The 17,651-nt window shown below is 42.8% G+C and overlaps 1 protein-coding gene across 3 annotated transcripts in view; it reads left to right on the forward strand.

The window, feature by feature from the left end:
- The first annotated feature begins 671 nt into the window (after nt 1-671).
- Nucleotides 672-17,651, forward strand: part of PPARA (peroxisome proliferator activated receptor alpha) — a 30,597-nt gene continuing 13,617 nt past the window's right edge. Inside the window, exons 1-2 of one of the 3 annotated variants that reach the window (XM_032687180.1) lie at nt 672-875; nt 4,294-4,416. The gene's annotated coding sequence lies outside the window, so the exon portion shown is untranslated. Of the gene's footprint in view, nt 876-2,187; nt 2,346-4,289; nt 4,417-16,266; nt 16,464-17,651 lie in introns of those variants that run through there. The other 2 variants (XM_032687179.1, XM_032687181.1) reach the window with 2 other exon arrangements.

A 17,651-nucleotide genomic window follows, 5' to 3' on the forward strand; every position in this document is an offset into this window, starting at 1 on the left:
AAACAGGTTGGAAGGAAGGAAGGAACCGAACTGAATGAAAAACTTGTCTTCTCAGATAATATATTTAATGAAAGTAGTCCCTGATGCTTGTTATCAGCTGATCTCTGCTACACACAGACTGGGAGGAAATACATAGGTGTTAAAATTGGGAATTTACCAATTAAATCAAATTATTCTTGTGGCATTGGGTGTTGTCCCGGCTTGAAGCAGACCTTGGAGGAGCACTACTGATTGAGAAGTTGGGCTGTGACCAGAACCAGCTTGAAATAGTCTTAAAAAGTTTAAAATAAATGTGAGGGCTTTCATTAGCTTTGTTTTCTGGGGTGTTTCTGTTGTCTTTTGCTGGTTGGTATGAGTCATGCTTTTGGGGGTTTTGAGCCTCTGCTTTTACTGTTGTTCCTGCACTGAGTGCTCTGGTGCCCAGGGCTATGTGCTTAAATTTATGAGACATTTGTGGAATTTAGTGTGGTGCTCACTGCAGTAGGGGCGCTGAGCCCCTCAGGACAGTGCTCTCCTTTCCCTTCTGGGCCTCAATCAACTTCCCATTGGAAACATCTGAAGCGACTCATGTTTCACCTTCCCGGCACTGTGCCATTGACTACTCAGGTCAGTGATAAAGTAGGTTTTCTTGTAAGTTTGGTTTTTTGGGTTTTTTTCCCCTGAACAAAGTGCAAATGTGAAGGTGAACACGCGCTTCCATGATTTTGGAAAGCCAGCAGTGTTTTTGTGCAGCGATGGGTCCCCCCTCGCCTGCCCTCAGGCGGGCGGGCACACACTTGATCGAAAGCCTTGGTGCCTCAGGCTCGCCTACCTTCGCCCCGGATCTCAGTGAAGCTGTGGTGGCGCGGAGGGACCCAAGGCCGGTGGGATGTGAGGTGAGTGAGGGATCCGAGGGTTCTTTTCTTCCATTTTAGGCAACAAGGGGTCTGAGGGGAGTGAGGACTGTGAGGGGTCTGAGGGGAGGATGTGAGGGGAGGGTGTGAGGGGAGTAAGGACTGTGAGGGGTGTGAGGGGAGGGTCTGAGGGGAGCGAGGACTGTGAGGGGTCTGAGGGGAGGATGTGAGGGGAGTAAGGACTGTGAGGGGTCTGACGGGAGGGTGTGAGGGGAGGGTGTGAGGGGAGTAAGGACTGTGAGGGGTGTGAGGGGAGGGTGTGAGGGAGTGAGGAGTGTAAGAGGTGTGAGGGGAGCGAGGGGTCTGAGGGGAGGGTGTGAGGGGAGGGAGGACTGTGAGGGGTCTGACGGGAGGGTGTGAGGCGTCTGAGGACTGTGAGGGGTCTGAGGGGAGGGTGTGAGGGGAGTGAGGACTATGAGGGGTCTGAGGGGAGTGAGGAGTGTAAGAGGGGAATAATGGGTCTGAGGACTGTGAGGGGTCTGAGGGGAGGGTGTGAGGGGAGTGAGGGGTCTGAGGACTGTGACGACTGTGAGGGGAGTGAGGACTGAGATGAGTGCGAACGGTCTGAGGACTGTGTGAGGAACTGACATGGGTCTGAAGGGTCTGAGGACTGAGTGGGGTGCGAGGGGAGCGGGGCCGCCCCCGCCCCGCCAATGGCGCGCGGCCGCGGCGGGAGGTGTGTGCCGACCTCACTTCCGGGACCTGTCACCGGCCGCTCCCGCCCCGTTCCCGCTCCCGCTCCCGCTCCCGCCCCGCCGGCAGCCGGGGACGCGGCGGTGTCCGTCCGGCCCGGCGCAGCGCAGCCCGCAGGGGCAGCGATGCACGGTACTGCCCTAAGGGCGTCCCCCGCCCCGCCGTGCCCGAGTCCCGCGGGGCTCCGGGGAGGAGGCGGGAGCGCCCGCCCGGGGCTGGTGACGGCCCCGCCTCGCTAACGCGGCGGCGGCTTTGCTAATGACCTGTCCTCTCTTCTCCTCCCCTCCCTCGCTATTCGCTGCTCCTTATCTCCCTCGCCCCGCGGTGCGAAGCCCTCGGCGGAGCGGCGGAGGCAGCGGGCGGAGGTAGCCGGCCCAGGGAGATGCTGTAGCGGCTCCCGCTGCGCGCTCGGCGCCGGCCGCGGGCTGCGGGGACCGGGCCCAGGGCTGCGGGACGGGCAGAGCCGGCCCAGCGCGGGCGGGCGGGCGGAGGTAAAGAGCCAGCCTGGGAACCCCGGGGAGCGGGGAACGGGGGGGGTGTGATGTCCCGTCACACAGGGTGCTGCTTGGCAACTCTCATGTGTCCTAAATGGGGCACATCTGGATTGTCCTTAACCTGGAATGAACTCGGGCTCTGGGCAGAAAGTACGAGCCTGGAGGTTCCCGCTGCTGGCTTGGCTGGGCCAGGCGGGTTGTGCCGTTCCCGGTCGGCCGCTCGGAGGGAAGCCCTCTGTCCTAGGAGTGAGGGCTCTCTGGTTTGGTGAGTTCTTGGTTGTCCCTCCGGGGCTGGCCACTTGCTTTTCAGAAGACATTCCAGAAGTACTAATGGAAAAGAGCGCGAAGACGTATTGCCTTGTATTTATATTAAGATTGGCACAGTCTCAGTAACACGGGTAGCTTAAGCTGTCTGAGGAAAGTAGTATGAGTGCAGGATTCATCAGACACGATTATCTGGAATGATAATGTCTGGCACTTTGGTGGCATTGGATGTCTTAGTAGTACTGCACTAATAGGGGTGTCACAGAAGTTTTGTTGTGAAGGAGAGTGGTGGTCAAACTGCACTTGTGTTACAGAACATGCACAGATTTTCTCACTGGCATCCTGCACTGATCACTTTTAGATATTTGCTTTGCAGGCAGCAAAGCCGATCAGCTACAAAAACTGTTTCCTGTATGAATTCTGAATCCTGACTGAGCACTGAGCATACCTGGTCTCATGCTGGAACCGAGGGCAGTTGTGGTTCATGTGATGTGGTCACACGTCTGCTCAAAGCTAAACCAGTGTCATAACCTTTGTTAGCTGGTGTGAGCTGCCAAGGGGCCATCAGCTCCTAGTTAATTTAGTGGCAGATTTGGGGATTTTGAGTAACATGATGTGGTGTTTTGGAAGGATGAGGGTGTGCAGACCTTATCAGAGGTTTGTGGAACTGTGCAGGCAGCATGCACCCTCCCTTTTCCCATGTTTGGAAGGAACTCTTAGTATGGTCCAAAAAAAAATTCTTATCAATCTTTTGCTACTTTATATTGACTGTCATCCTCTGCAGTCAGGTGCACAGGGAGTTCTGGCTACCCACTGCAAACCTGCACATCCCAAACACCTGGTGGTTTTGTCGCTTGCTTTTCAGTGGTTCTTTAAGGTCTTCATTTTCTGTTAGTCCTGTAGTCTTCACAAATGCTATAATGAATTTTAAACCATGGGAGAGAGGGTTACATTTCAGTTGTGATTTCGTCCAGTTATGCTTTTACTATTTCACATGTGGAGTGTTATAAAAATACTAGGGGAAATTATGTCCTACAGGAGAGTAGGATATATGGCCTGAGGTATTTATCTTGTTCTAGAATATGGATTATAATGCTCACTGTTGTCCCAAGATGAACAAGGAGGGCAATGGAATTTTTCTTAGCATTTTTTCTTTTTAGAACAGCTTGTACTTCAAAATTGCAAACAGCACTATTGTAGCTTTCCTGCTGAGATTTGAGTTCTGTTTCTCTTGCATATTTTTGCAAGGGGAAAAAAGGGGACACCATACTTGTCTTGGAAGATAAATGAATTCATATTTATTATATGTTCAAGCATACTTTCTTAAGGAATTTTGGAATTTTAACTTTCTTTTTCTTTTAATCTGACTGCTCTTTCAAAATCTCCCCAAATCTTTAATGTTTTGCATTTTAGAGGTATGTGTAGTTTTTGTTGTTGTTGTTTTTAATGGACCTTGTAAAGTATATAAAAGCAAAATCTGTACCTTAAAAGGCCCATTGCAGAGACATCTTATGCCCCTTGGAAACCATAACAGTTTGTCCATTGAAAGACTTGGACGTTTGTGGGAACGCTCCTTATGAGTAAAAGTATTTTGCTTTTTAACAGATAATTAAAATAGCACAGAGCTTTCACTATAATGTTCTTAGTTGAGTGGTTTTGAATTTTTCTAGTATGAAGAAAAAAGATCAGAATGATATTGGGATATACTAGTCATATTCCCTAGTTAGCTAGATGTCAGTGTGGTCCTGCTGTAAAACTAGTGATGTATTAAAAGCCTCAATCATTTAAAATGTCATTTTAGCCCAAGTGAAATGACAGCGTTTTTTTCCTGAAGAAGCATTAAGGAATATTTTTTGAAAAGCCTTAAATTACATCATCTCAATATAAAATCAGAATAGTAAGTTTTGGGAAATTTTGTTGACTCTTTATTTTTATTTTTTTTAAGAAAGGATGTCAGCAGCTTTTTATTGATGAAGAACCACTTGTTATCACCAATGTGCACATGAAATGGAAAGGGAACAGATTCTGGAAAAGAACTTCTGTTACAGCCTTGCAAGATACTACCTGAAGTGGTGAGTACATATGTGGGCTGGAGGCTGTCCTGGCATTGTTCTTGAACAGCTAGGGAAGAACAAACACTTGGGGTAGAATCGCTGTCAGCAGGGATTAATGTATAGTCAGCTGACAAGGAAAGAAATCTGAGCAAGTAGTGCCAATAAATAATTGATAAACAGAAAGCAGTAGCACAATCAGGAGAGCAGAGGAAGTAAAACTTCCTTATGTTCTGATATCTACTACAGTCTTAGGCAATAGTTAGTAGAATTCTGAATTCTTAATATTTTAGAAGTAGAGTGATCAGGATTTCACTGTCAAATTAAATTTTGAACAACTTGTTATGAAGCAGAATGCTGATTTTTTTCAGTGAATTAAAAAGTACTTATCTGGTAGGGTTAGGCTCTAAATCATCAAAATAAAACTAAAATCTCTGAAAGAGTGTGATATTTGGCATGTCTTAAAAACATTGAATTGATATGAGAAGATTGTTGTGTGACCAGATTGCATGTGGCATTGAGATGTTGCCAAGTCTGACTCCACTTCCTCATACCAGTTCTCATAGTTTCTGCTTATGAAACAGTATTTATTTATAAGTGCATTGCATGTGTCTTTAAATATCTAGGAAGTGTAATTTCTGTGTCCAGTGAAGGGCTTCTCGTGCACAGATTAATACAAATTATAAAATACAACTCATTGTTATTCCAGTGCTGACTGAGGCTTGAGTTGTTACGTGAGTAGTTTGTGTGGGTCTTTGCTGCGTCTTAAAATGCACAGGGGGTTGAATTTTTTTTTTTACTTTGGAGATTGAAAGATGCAAATTACCAGAGAGGCAGAGTTTGTTCTCTGGTACGATATTCCTCTAAATTTATTGGTTTAAGTTCAATTTGTCTTGTGCCTGTGGAAACACTAGGAGTAGAGTGGCCAGCATTTGACAAATTACCCATTCCTTTCTAGAAATGCTGATATACTATCATGGCTTTAAAAAAATATATAAACTGAGAAATTACTCACTTAATCTTTCCAAATAGTAAAATAAACTTGTTCAAAAATGTGTCTGCCTTGAGGAACTCAGAGGAGTGAGCAGCTACTGAAGTTGTTTCCAGGCAGATGAAATACATGTGAAAGTGAGTTAGTCCAATGTTTTCATATTTCATTTTTTGGTATCTCATTAGTTTGTTTTCAGTTTGTTGGTAAGTACATAGAAGGAAACCAGAAATGCTGTTTGGTGTGCAAATGAAGTGCAGGTTGAGTAACACCTTACTCATCTGTGAGTGTATAATACCCTGGAGCTGAGAGAATGTATCATTATGGATAGCTCAGAGTTTGATGTATTTTACATTAAAAAATGGTAAATAACTTACTGTTATTTATATTTAACAAAATATTCATATTTAACAAAAAAAAAAGGATCATAAAAATTGATCATTTGAAACTATTCCCCAGCCTGTGATTAAGGTTTGGAGGCAGGATTACTGTTTTGTTGTATATAGCCATGCAGCCAGCACTGTTAGGCTGCGTGAATACTGTTATCTGCATACAGGCTTGTATTGCCATTCTTTTTTTTTTTTTTGTTACACAAATAAGTGCTACATGCCTGTTCTGTTGTAAATAATTATTTCCTGGAAATGATTGATATAACAAATCGCAGAACAAACCACTGAATGTGAATGTTCACAAGGTAAGAAGAACTTTTGTCTGTTTGCAACACCTATTTGGAAGTGAAGACTTGAATTAGTGATGTTATGTCCTAACCTGCTGTTAGTGTTACTGCTTCAGTAAGAATGGTATAAAGTACCTGACACTGGAGTTGTGGGGCAGGGTGCCATTATACAAAAGAACTCCCCCCATCTTTATGCAGCATGTGTGAGGGGGAGGATGAGGGGGAAGGTGGGCCTTGTGTCAGGAGACTTCTTTGGAGACTCCTGCATTCATTAGCAGGCAGTGCCTGGTGGCTTTCTGTCCTAGGGCTGGGGAACGCTCCAGCACAGCTGTCCATTAATGCACTCACACTGATGTTCAAATAAAATTAATTGCAGCCCAGAGGTCATAGTGACTATTGTTGTTGCCTCGTTGGCAATTTTCAGGGGAAGATTACAAGATAGATATATATAGATATATATAGTGAAACTTATTTATTCTTACCCCCCTCAGGATAAAAGACTGCTGTGTGCAATTAAGCAGGCCAGTCTGATCAAATCAGGCAGCAGCTTTGGTACCTTGTAAGAGAAAAGCAGCAGCTGTACCTGTTGTGTTCTGTGCTGCCACACAGACATAACTGCACATAAACATGGCCATGTTTTCAAAACACTGTCAAATGTTCAACTTAAATGTACATTTTGGGCACCTGATTTTCAGCATACTGAGCTGCCATAATTCCAGCTGAATTTACAAGGAGTTGCATTTTCTCAGGATTATAAATCCTGTGGAAATGTAGAAGTGATTAGCCTTTAAGAATACAAATTGTTCGGTTTGCAGCTTTCATTCATTCGATTTCTCTTTTACATGGCAGGGGGGGTGTGTGTGTGTATGAATGAGCACATAAATGCAAAAAGGACAGAAAATAGGATGTCTTCTCTCTGTTGTTCCTGATAGCCCTGCAGATATAGACTACAGCAAGAAATGTGGTTACAGAGCGTGATAGATCTGATCTAGGCCCCTTCTTTTCGTCTACCACCCGTGTGTTTCTGTCCCTCCTTTTTGCAGCCCCTCGGGGGGTCTGTTCAGCCATCTCTGGCTGTGTCTGCCCGGGGAATAACCCCTGCCAGGGACTGTTCTCGGGGGCTGGGACGCAGCCCTGCTCCTCCCCGGCAGCGCGGTGCCCCTGGCTCCCGGGCAAAGCGCTGTGCTCCTGGCCTGGGGTTTTCCTGGGAGCGGGCCAGGCCGGTGTGTCCAGGGTGGTGTCCCGGAGGACGCTGACACTCGGCTTGGCCCCGCTCTGGGCTCCCGTACCAGTGCAGGGGTGGCCAAGGGCGGGAGCCAGCAGGGGCGGGGGTGGCGTGGCTGGGAAGGGAGGAGCGAGAGGGAAGGTGCGGGGACCTGTGGAAGGGATATCCTTGTGATTTGAGGGAGCTCTTACGTTACTTAAGCTTGTCTGAGTACCCTTAAGGTAACGTTATTTTGCAATCAGTGACTCAGTTTGGCTCTGCAGAGAAATGCTGTGTCCCCATAACTGCTCTTTCAAAGTCTGGTTCAAGCCAGCTGAAATGCCTTACAAAGTGAAGTAAAACTGGAATATGAAAGTACATATATTGCTTTTTAAACAGGCTTTCTTATCCTGGCTGTTTCCCTGGACTCATGTTGTAGTTCCACCTTTCTGCAATTCAGGTGCTTCCTCAGTTAAAAGGAGTGGGGTGGCAATGCTGGTATTGCCGTTAAACTGGTAACCAGACACCCTTCGTGTCACGGGAAGGATGAGCCGGGAAAACAATGACAGGAAAATAATCGCTTATGTTTTAACACTTTTGGATCTCGCAGGAGCGTGGGGCTTGTGATCTCCATACTGTAGTGAGTGACCTGATTTAGAGCTGTGAAGTCATGTGTCCCAAGAATATCCTCTATCTGCCCTGTCAGGAGCTTGCAAGTACAAGTACTTGATGTCCATTTGCCAAAAAATGTAGATTAATTGCATTCGTGCCAGTTGCCAAGGCTCTTGTCAGCAATGCTAATTCAGTGTAAACTTTGTTTTTGTGCGATACATTTATTGCAAAGAAAAACTTTTTAAGGTAGGGATGTCTAGGTTATCATACTAAAACTGAAGGCCTTTGTCATAACAAAAAAAAGTCCAAAACAAAACCCAAGCAAACAAACAAAACAAAAAGTGAAAGAATTTTGTTTCTCATTCCACTTTGGGTGCTCTGAGTTGTGACATGGCATTAAATCGAAGTTAGTTTATTTTTAGCAGGTTTTATTTGTGTATTTATTTAAATGTAATAACTGAGCAACAAAAGCCTGTAAAAATATCTTGGAGGAATGAGTGAAATAGTAGCACAATGAAGAATAAGTAAACTACACAACTCCAGGTGCTGTTTAAAGAAGACATTTGATTTTTTTGTGCTAGTAGAAGAGTGTGAAAGGTAGCCCATTGGAATGACTCAGTTTGCAAAAGTACACTTGCAAGCAGAAGGGGCCTAAATCTGTTATACCTTGTCTGAGGGTCATTCTTTTTGATAGGATATAAATTCTTCTGTTAAGCTGAATTTAGTTTATCAAATCAGTCATGTTACTATGTCTGGGCAAGGGAATAGAGTTTATCAGTGAAATAAAACCACTGAAAATACACACAGTGGTGGTGTTCTCTGCTAAGAAGGCGAATTCAGGCTTCTTGAATCTCTTCCAGAAACAGATGTAAATTGCTCTGTAGCTTTTCAAAGAGTGAATAATCCCGGTCTGTTGTGGTGGGTGATGAATCATGCAGGGGGCTGCAGATGGTGCAGCTGTGCAGGCGCTGCAGGAGCTGGGGTGGGAGACTGCAGGGCCCCAGGGGGTGAAGGAGGTGATTTGGGGTTGGCTGATATGGCTGATGAAAGAGTACTGGAAGGAGTGTGCCAGGGCAAAGCCCAAACTGCAGCCTGAGGTTTGGGATGGGGAGACGGAAAGGGGGCACTCTTGAGGCAGAAAGATATTTTTCGTTGTTATTGGTCTTTGAAATGAAAGTTGCAGCATGAAACACCAAAGTAACTGGACTTGGTCCCGAGCCGAAACAAGAAGGAGCCCGAGCTTAGATGTAGAAATTGAAGCTGTAAACAAAAAGAGAAAACTAAGAGACTTCGTGTCCCTTTTAAAGGAATGCTGGTCGTAAGTAGGAGAGCTGTTGCAGGGACAGGTACAGATGCAAAGCTGTGGGCTTTTTTATTTCAATTTTTCTAAGCATGACCTGTGTAACGAGATCAGGGTCGCAAAGTTTGGGAGTTTGTGAGGTGGAGAAGTTGTATCTGAATAGGCAGACTAACAATGGGGAGTTGCAAGGCCTAAGTTATCACTAAAAGGCAGGTAAGACTCAAGTGAAGCTTTTCACAATCTTAAATCAATATGTGAAACACACCAAATCATCTTTCAGCCTTTTGCATTAAGTAATTTTAAGTTATCTTTTTCTTTTTTTCCCCTCTCCTTTTAGATTTAGGAGTATTGTTCCAAAACAATAGCTCTTTATTCAGGAAGAATGTTGCCATTAAGATGTCTGTAAGAACTAGTATTTTTGCTCACAGGTCAGAAATCTTCAGCCAAAGTGAATATTTCACCACTATTTCAAGGACAGCCAATTATCTTTTTCTTAATTAAAGTATGTGATTAGGAGTCCAAGTGAGTTCCGAGTCTGGGAAATTGTAGAATAATCCAATACTGACATAACTTCAGGCACCTGTTGAGCACTTATGTGTTCTACAAAACCTAGTAAATATAAAACAAATACTGAAAATGAACTGGAAAAAAAACGGGGGGGAAGAAGGTAAAAGTCCAGATCTGTCTTGGAAGAGGGTTATGCTCCAAAACTGCTGTACCGAAAGCTGTTTTCAGGGTTGCTTTCTCATGTCTTTTGGACTAGTTACCTGTCAGGTGTATGCAGAATGGTCTGCTGTCCTCTGCCTCCACACGGTAATTCTGAACCTGCAAGCCTCGGCAGATCAGAGAAAGCAATAATGGCTGCAAAGGCATTAAAGTCCTCTAATTGTTATGGAAATTGGTAGCTTGGGAGAAGAAAGGAAAACACGTTATTGAGCCTCCTGAGGAAATGAGGCAGTAGGAATTCAAGAGTTATCTGTTCTGTTTGGCCTGTCCTGTGCCAACCAGCACAGGAGACAAGGAGCCCCCAGCAGCACGGGCTGCACCAGCTCCAGCAGCTTGTGGGGAGGGGGCACCGTGAGCACAGCCCAGGGAAGGGAGAGGGAGGCATCCCAGCCCAGCAGGAGTGCCAGTGCTGTGGAAATGTGGTGTCTCTGGCAGCAAAGAATAGAAATTAAACCTTTTTTATCCTTCTCCCCAAAGTTTTAATTTAATTTAAGTTGGGTTTTTTTATCCTTTCCCCAGTGTTTTAATGCTGGCAGTAGTAAACACCCATGAATGCTGCTTTTTGAATTTGGGTACTGCCTCGATGCTCTCAAGCTTTTATCATGCTATTTAAACAATTGCAAAAACTTCACTGCTGGTCAGTAAACTCAGAACTACTTGGCACCTGTCTGATATGTGGCCTTGAATTAGGTTGTATTTAGCTGAAGTATTTATTTCACAGGATCAGTCCTTTGCTCTTCTGTCAAATAAGCAAGGTTGAAATCATACCAAAATATTAAATATGCTCAGAGAACAAAAGATTAGGTAATTATTTCTTATCCTTCATTTTACTGTAATTTTCAACTGAAGACAGGTATTTTTATTTATAACACAGCAAGGATTCTAAGTTCTGAAGAGTATGTTACTGCCAATAATGTATTATCAACAATATATATCAATTGCTGTCACACGTAAAGGTCTGCAGATATAAAACAAAAGGGATTCTTATCTCCTAGTTTATAAGAATTCATTTTAAGTTATCCATACATTTACATGAACCCTAAAGATTGATGAAATAGTATTAAGTGTCAGAAAGTGCATTAAAGGCCTTGTTTGACTCTAAGTTAGTGACAATTGTTTTTTATGTCTTTTCATAAATATAGCATGTCTGAAATTTCATATTTGTTAGAAAGAGTTACTAGACAGCTGTGCTTGTAAAAATTATAATGTCTTTCTTGATAGAACAGTCATGTAGATGTTCTTGTGTTGGTTTATTTGTTTTTATTTTTTTTTTGATCAAGCATGTGAGCAAGTAAAACTTCTGAGTGAGAGGTTTATGTAAAAGCACAGTCAATATGTTTAATGGAAAATAGCCAAAAATTTTGCCTGGCACTGCCTCTGTATGTATTAGATTATAATTTTAATTGACAATTCTAGTTGCACAGATGTCTTTAGTTTGTTATCCTATGAAGTTTATTTTTACCATATGTAGTAAAATGTTCCCTGCAGGAGACTTAGCAAGGGGTTTACATTTTATTTGCTTCAAAAATTGATTATATTGAAGATAATCATTTAGTTACCACTGAAATGCAATTTTTGTTTGCCTTTTACCCTCAGATGTCTTTATCCTTCAACAAATGAGGTCTCTGTAGAATATCAGGGTATAGTTAGAAGGTGGTTGAGCAGGCACTTTTCATAATCTGAGATGCTGTAATCACATGTGTAAGGAAACAATTGCAACATTCCAATTCAGTCTTAAGGATCTGGTTCCCAGTGAGCAGCGTGTTGGGACAAACGCGTGGGCTGTTTGTAAACCCTGTACGTGTCACAGTCAGCTTTGACTTCACCACTCAAACTTACTTCTGTGTATTATTTTTAGAAAAAAAATTATAATGGTTTAGGGCATCTAATCTGTGCATACAGTTTATAAGACAATTTTTGTGGGGTGTTTGGTTTGTTCCTTTTTCTTAATTCTCTTAGTTCTGGCCATAACATGCAACCAGATTTAGCCTGAATCTGAGCACTGATCTCTGAAGCTGAGGTGTCCCTGACTGTTAATCAATTCAAGATCTTGGTTAATGTAATTAGCTTGTCAGACATTTGTACAGTATTGCAAAACTTAGAAAAAAGAGGTGACTTTCAAATAAATGGGTGAGGAGTTCTTGGGGCACACCAAACAAATGGGTAAGGATTTTTTGGGATACCTGGGGAAAGTGAAAGAGCTTTGAGTTCATCAGCAGGGTAATAAAAATATAGCAAATACTCAGATGACACATTTGTGTGAACGTGACCTTGGGTCTTGGATCAAATAGCAAATACATGTATGTCATGTTTGTCTGAATGTGACCTTGCCTTGGTTCAAATATCAGCCATGAATCAAATCCCAGCTTTCGATGTACGTGTAGGGAGAACAGCCCTAAACGATGCCCCCGATCTTGGCTTCTCAGCAGCTGTGGTCCCCACGTGTGCATGTTCAGCATCTGTGTGCTGAGCAGTGTGCTGTGAGCCTCACAGCCCACAAGGGCTTGTCACAAAGGATTTAGAGTCTGGAGAAGTTTGGAGCACAAGCTGCTGTGGCTGGTATGATTAACACATATAACCATTCGAATCCTCCTCAAGGATGGGATGATTTGAGTGGAATGTAACTGTGACCTGAGATACTGACACGGAAATGCAAAACCTGGAGATTCTTTGGAGAGGGGAAAAGAAAAAGGGAGAGTGTGTTGCAGGTGTAAAACTTTACAGAACAGTGAAGGGTGTTCATTAGAAACTCTGGTGGGCTTTGAGAGGTACTGGTGGAACTGAACTTGAAAGACAGCCCATGACAGAGAACCCGGACTACTCAAAAACCTACTGGTTACTACAATGTTGCCATGGCTTAGCTTCCTTTTTTTGGAATCTCTTGTTAATAAAATACTTTCTTAAATGGTTGTGCCTCAAAAATATTGGATGTTATGAACTCCAGTATGAGTATTTGCATTAAGTGCATTAACAACTAATGTAATGAATTGAAAAATCTTCCTTGATACTGTTGTCCAGGCTGATTTTTTTCTAAAGCCATGTTAAAAATAGTATCTTTATTCTATAGATTTATAGATTAAGCTTCTAGTCAATTCTGACCCATGTGTCAGAGCTCATTATTGACTATAAAAATGGAAACAGAGGCACACAATTACAAATTGCCACTTTTTCAGGACTTCTATGCATCTGGATTTTAAAAGTTGAAGCAAGATGAAAGACTTTAACAAAAAGTTTTCCACTTTTGTCTTTGACAGTGTTTGCTTGGTTTTTGAATCATCTAAAGATCAGACTGGGTTATAATGTAGTTAAAGAAATACAAAAGCCCAGAAACTCAAAAAATGCAAAGCAACCAACCAACAGCAAAAAAAAAAGTGCAACAAAGACTGCTCCAAAAACACTTCTTGAAGAAAATAGTAAAGTGAAGAAGAACATTATAGGTTGCCAATAACCCTAATATGGTATTATATAGTTTGTTAACTAATATTACTATTGACTTATACTGAAGTCCTGACTAGGCAACTCTTTAAAGAAGTCAGCAGACACAGATTTAAAAGAGATTTGAAAGCTTTCCTTTGACATATAACTCCTTCTGACTTGAGTTTCAGTTCAGCATTCGCTAGAAAGAGAAGTCAAGTCTTCCTATTCCCAGTTGCAGAAACCTCCAAAACATTTACTCTTGGGATGAAAACTCACATTTAGAGGAGGGGAAAAAACCCAAACTAACCAAAAAATCTCCAAATCCTACTGGTGTTATGTGCAGACTTGAACCTGTTTGAGCTTGAGTTCAAGCAACAACTCCATCTCCACTCTTTACAGAAGTGAGGTAGGAAGAAGATGTTTCTGTTATCCAAAGGAGCTCGCTGCAGATCTGAGCAATGTGTGTGATACATCTCTGGCCCTCTGTGTGGAGGAGAGCAAGCATGGCTGCAGAGAGGTGCAGATTTGAGGTGATAGACCTGTAAGTCTTGTCTTTGGAGCCTGGAGGCAAAGATTGCACAACCTTTCTGTCCCACTGCTGATGAAGCCTAATCTGGCTCCTGTTGTTAAGGGGGATGGCAGGGGCTAATTTAAGTACAGGCTTCAGATCTCAGTGTGCCAATAACCCAGAGCTGTGGTCTACCTTTACATCTGAAGTTGAGCTGTCTGCTAGAGTGACTGGAGTTACTAGTCTAATGCTGTGGATGAAATGTGATGAAATCTATTTCTGGTCTAATAAGAAAGTGTAAATGTAAAGAGTTCTGAGCTGAGTTCCTAGTTACCAGGTTCTTGAGGGCCTTGTTGAATTTAAAATTCTCTCTTAGAAAGCCATTTGCTGCTAGGATGTTGTTTTATTCTTTACAAGCAGCTGAAGACTTTATTTGAGCTAGATTCTAGTCTCAGCTTGAGTTTCCAGCATTGGAACTACTATTTTACTTTAGTTGTCTATTGAAGCACATTGTTTCAACTCAGAGTAAATGCCCATATCTTCCATTTACTGGGTTCCTGTGGGAGTTTTAGTGCTGGAAGGATGATGAGTATCTGGGGGATGTGCCCATACCAGCCTGCATGATCCTGACCTCCATGGCCCTGTCAAAAGATGATAATACCACTTAATCTAATAAAGATGCTGCCTGATCTGTAAAGCAGTTTTCACCTCTCCTGGGGGCCTGAAGAGGCACTGGCTTCTTTCCTGCAGGCAGTGCAAGTGCCAGGGTTACAGCCCTGTCACTGCATCCTGCAGGGGAGGCTCAGCCTGCACTGGCTTCTTTCCTGCAGGCAGTGCAGGTGCCAGGGTTACAGACCCGTCACTGCATCCTGCAGGGCAGGCTCAGGCTCTGCATGCACGTTTGTTTGTTGGCCGTGCAGCACGTGTGTCCCTCTCCCCAGCTGCTTATTTCTGCTCCCTGCATTGAGCCAGCACTAATATTTGTAAGGCTCTGCAGTGAACGGGATCAGGGAAGGGACCTCATTGAAAAGTACCGCGTCTTTAGTATGTAATCATGGCCTGGAAGATTAGTCACGGCTCTGGAAATTCCATTGAGCTCCACTCAACCCAAACATGTTAAGTGAGCTGTCTGACACTAGGTGAGCTGAATTACCTCTCTTATTTCTGTTTGCTGAAAATTAATTTCCACCTTGTCATTTTTTGCTCCCTTAGTAACTGCATCTGTGTGAAAGTGAGAGGATATGATATTTGAAATAAATAGTTTAATTATCTCCTGCATGGTTTTGTTGCTGTCCTGTTATTAGTTACATCTTAAACAGTAATCCTGGCAAAACAAACAATTTTTATAACTATTTAGTGTATAACGAATGTGTTACATAAGTAAAAGAAAGTACTGGAGGAAATTGTGAATATGTAATCACGAGGGTCTGGAATGCAGCTGAATAGTTAAAGCAGAAAGGTTTCATTTAAGAGGGGGATGAGTGGTCCTGTTCAGGGACATTGATCTGTAATACACACCAGGCAATGTCTTTTAAAATCCAAGGGGACAGAAAATCCTGGGACCAAAAAAACGCAGCTTCCCGTCTCCGTAAGTTTTCCTTGGGTTTGGCTAAGTGATATAAAACCAAAAAAGAAATATTCCCATCTTGTTTTTAGCACTTTGTCATGGCTTTGCCCCAGGTGGCAGCCGAGCCCCACGGAGCCTCTTGCTCCCTGCCCTGCCGTGGGACTGGGGAGAGAGTCGGAATCACGGCTGATGGAACTTTTCCTCACGTAGCTTTTTAGATCTTACCTTTATAGTTCTACTATCAGTTTGCAAAATTAGGGTATGTGAATTCTGGTTTCTTTTAAAGGCAAGGGTACTTATAAGTTGCATATGCTATCTTGGAGTACAACTGCATAAAGGGAAGAAAGACAAAGTTTTCCAGTGTGAGTTCTTTCAGGAGAGGGGTGTGGTACTGGCAGTCTTGATGAAGGGGTTGCTTAGGAAAATTTTCCATCACAAGCATAGTAAATTCTCTTTGTCTTAGGTTCTTAATACTCTGTAAAATATAAAATATCACTAGTATGTAAGGTTACAGAGTATGGAAACTGAATCAGTTGTCACGTGACAGAGAAGAAAATGTGCATCCTTTCCCAGATAGAAGTCTGAGCGTCACATTTTAGGTGCCAAATTTTATTTTCAGTTGGTTTTTTATGTGTCGAATCAGGATATTGGAAATATCTTGCAGCTTACATATTCAGGGCTCTTCCTATTTGCCTAACTTTTCTGGAAGTATCTACTGCAATCACTAGTTTTACATGTGCTGTTTTCAGCCCCAGCACTCTCCAAGTGACCTGGAGGTAATGATTGTTTCAACTTTAACCTTGGTATTTGCACGCAAGCCCTTTACACGATCAATTTGTGTATGCAATAAGTTCAGACTTTGGCACTGCTTCCCGGAGACCTTTGCATCTCAGAGACCTGTTTCCTTACAGGGATTACCCCTGCTGGGGCAAGTATTAAATGTGGAAGGGCCGGGGATTCAGTGTCCCTCCATCCCTTTCCAGAATTGAGGCAAAGAGCCGATAGCTGCACAATTAGGTGCTCTTCTGGGATAATCGGTGAGTTCTGTGAGACCTGTTCCAGGTTTATAGGTAAGTTACTCAGTGGATGTTTGCAGTGTGGTGGTGGGAAAGGCTTCCTTTGAAAACAGGCATATTTCAGAGATAACGGGATGTGAGAGAGCACCAGTAAAGCCTGTTTAACCTTAAAACCATAATTACATGAAATTGTGTCCTTATTTTTCTATGTTCTATTCTCTTGTTTTCAGTTTACTTTGTGCATGTTTTATGTAGGGGTAGGAAAGGGGTTCTGGAGACTAAAGTATTATATGGGAAACTAAGAAAATCCTCTGGGAATATGTTTGTGGCACAGAATTTTTGTAAAGACTTAAAAGACACGAATCTTTGAGTGGAATCATCACACTGCAGCTACCACATCTACTGTTGTAATACGTACAGGTTTTTGTAAAGCAAAACACTCTCTGGGAATATTACTTACATGAGCTTCATACTCACTGCCCCTTTTATTTTAGAAGCTTTATTTTCATACAAGCAAGAATCAATGCCTATTATGTGAAACCTGCCAATGAAAGCATATGCATGTGGAAACATGCCCAGAACACAGAGAAGCCAGAAGGCAGTTTACTGCATGAATACTAGACATATTATTTAAAGTTTTTCTGTGCTTATAAAAAAAATCAGTTATAACTTTTTCAGTAATGAAAATATGAGTGTATTTTGACAGTCTTCAGAAATGGGTATGCTTGCTAAGGTACCAGTTAATCATTGACAAGAGCTGTAATGATTAAGCAGCTGTAATTTACTTGTAGTGTTTGAAAGTACAAAAGGGTATGTAATAGTTAAAACAAGAAGCACTTAATTTATGTTTCACTAGCTGTTAGGTTGTTTTTATATAAATTTAGCTCAAAAGGCTGGTGAATTTTTCATACTGGCTGTAAATGTGGAAAAGGATGGTGCACTTTGGGCGATACCAGGCAGCTGTTGCCACGTTCAGAGTTCTGCTCCCAAGCCTTTCCTTTCCTTTCCTTCCTTTTTTGTTGATGCCTCCTTAGGGAGACAAATTTGTTAGTCTCGTTTGGATTGCTGGAGAACACTTGTTCTCAGCTATCACCACAAAACCAAGGTACATCGAGGTTTCTTTGCGCTTTTCCCTGGTCACAAAATAGCTCCATCTCGGGGATAGCAATGTAACTTTGTTTTCACAGGTCCATGCAAGTGATTTCTCATTTCTCAGTTTGAGTGTGTTCTGGCTGTGTCAGG

The sequence above is a fragment of the Chiroxiphia lanceolata genome, chromosome 5 (genome assembly GCF_009829145.1).
Source record: "Chiroxiphia lanceolata isolate bChiLan1 chromosome 5, bChiLan1.pri, whole genome shotgun sequence".
Taxonomy (NCBI): domain Eukaryota; kingdom Metazoa; phylum Chordata; class Aves; order Passeriformes; family Pipridae; genus Chiroxiphia; species Chiroxiphia lanceolata.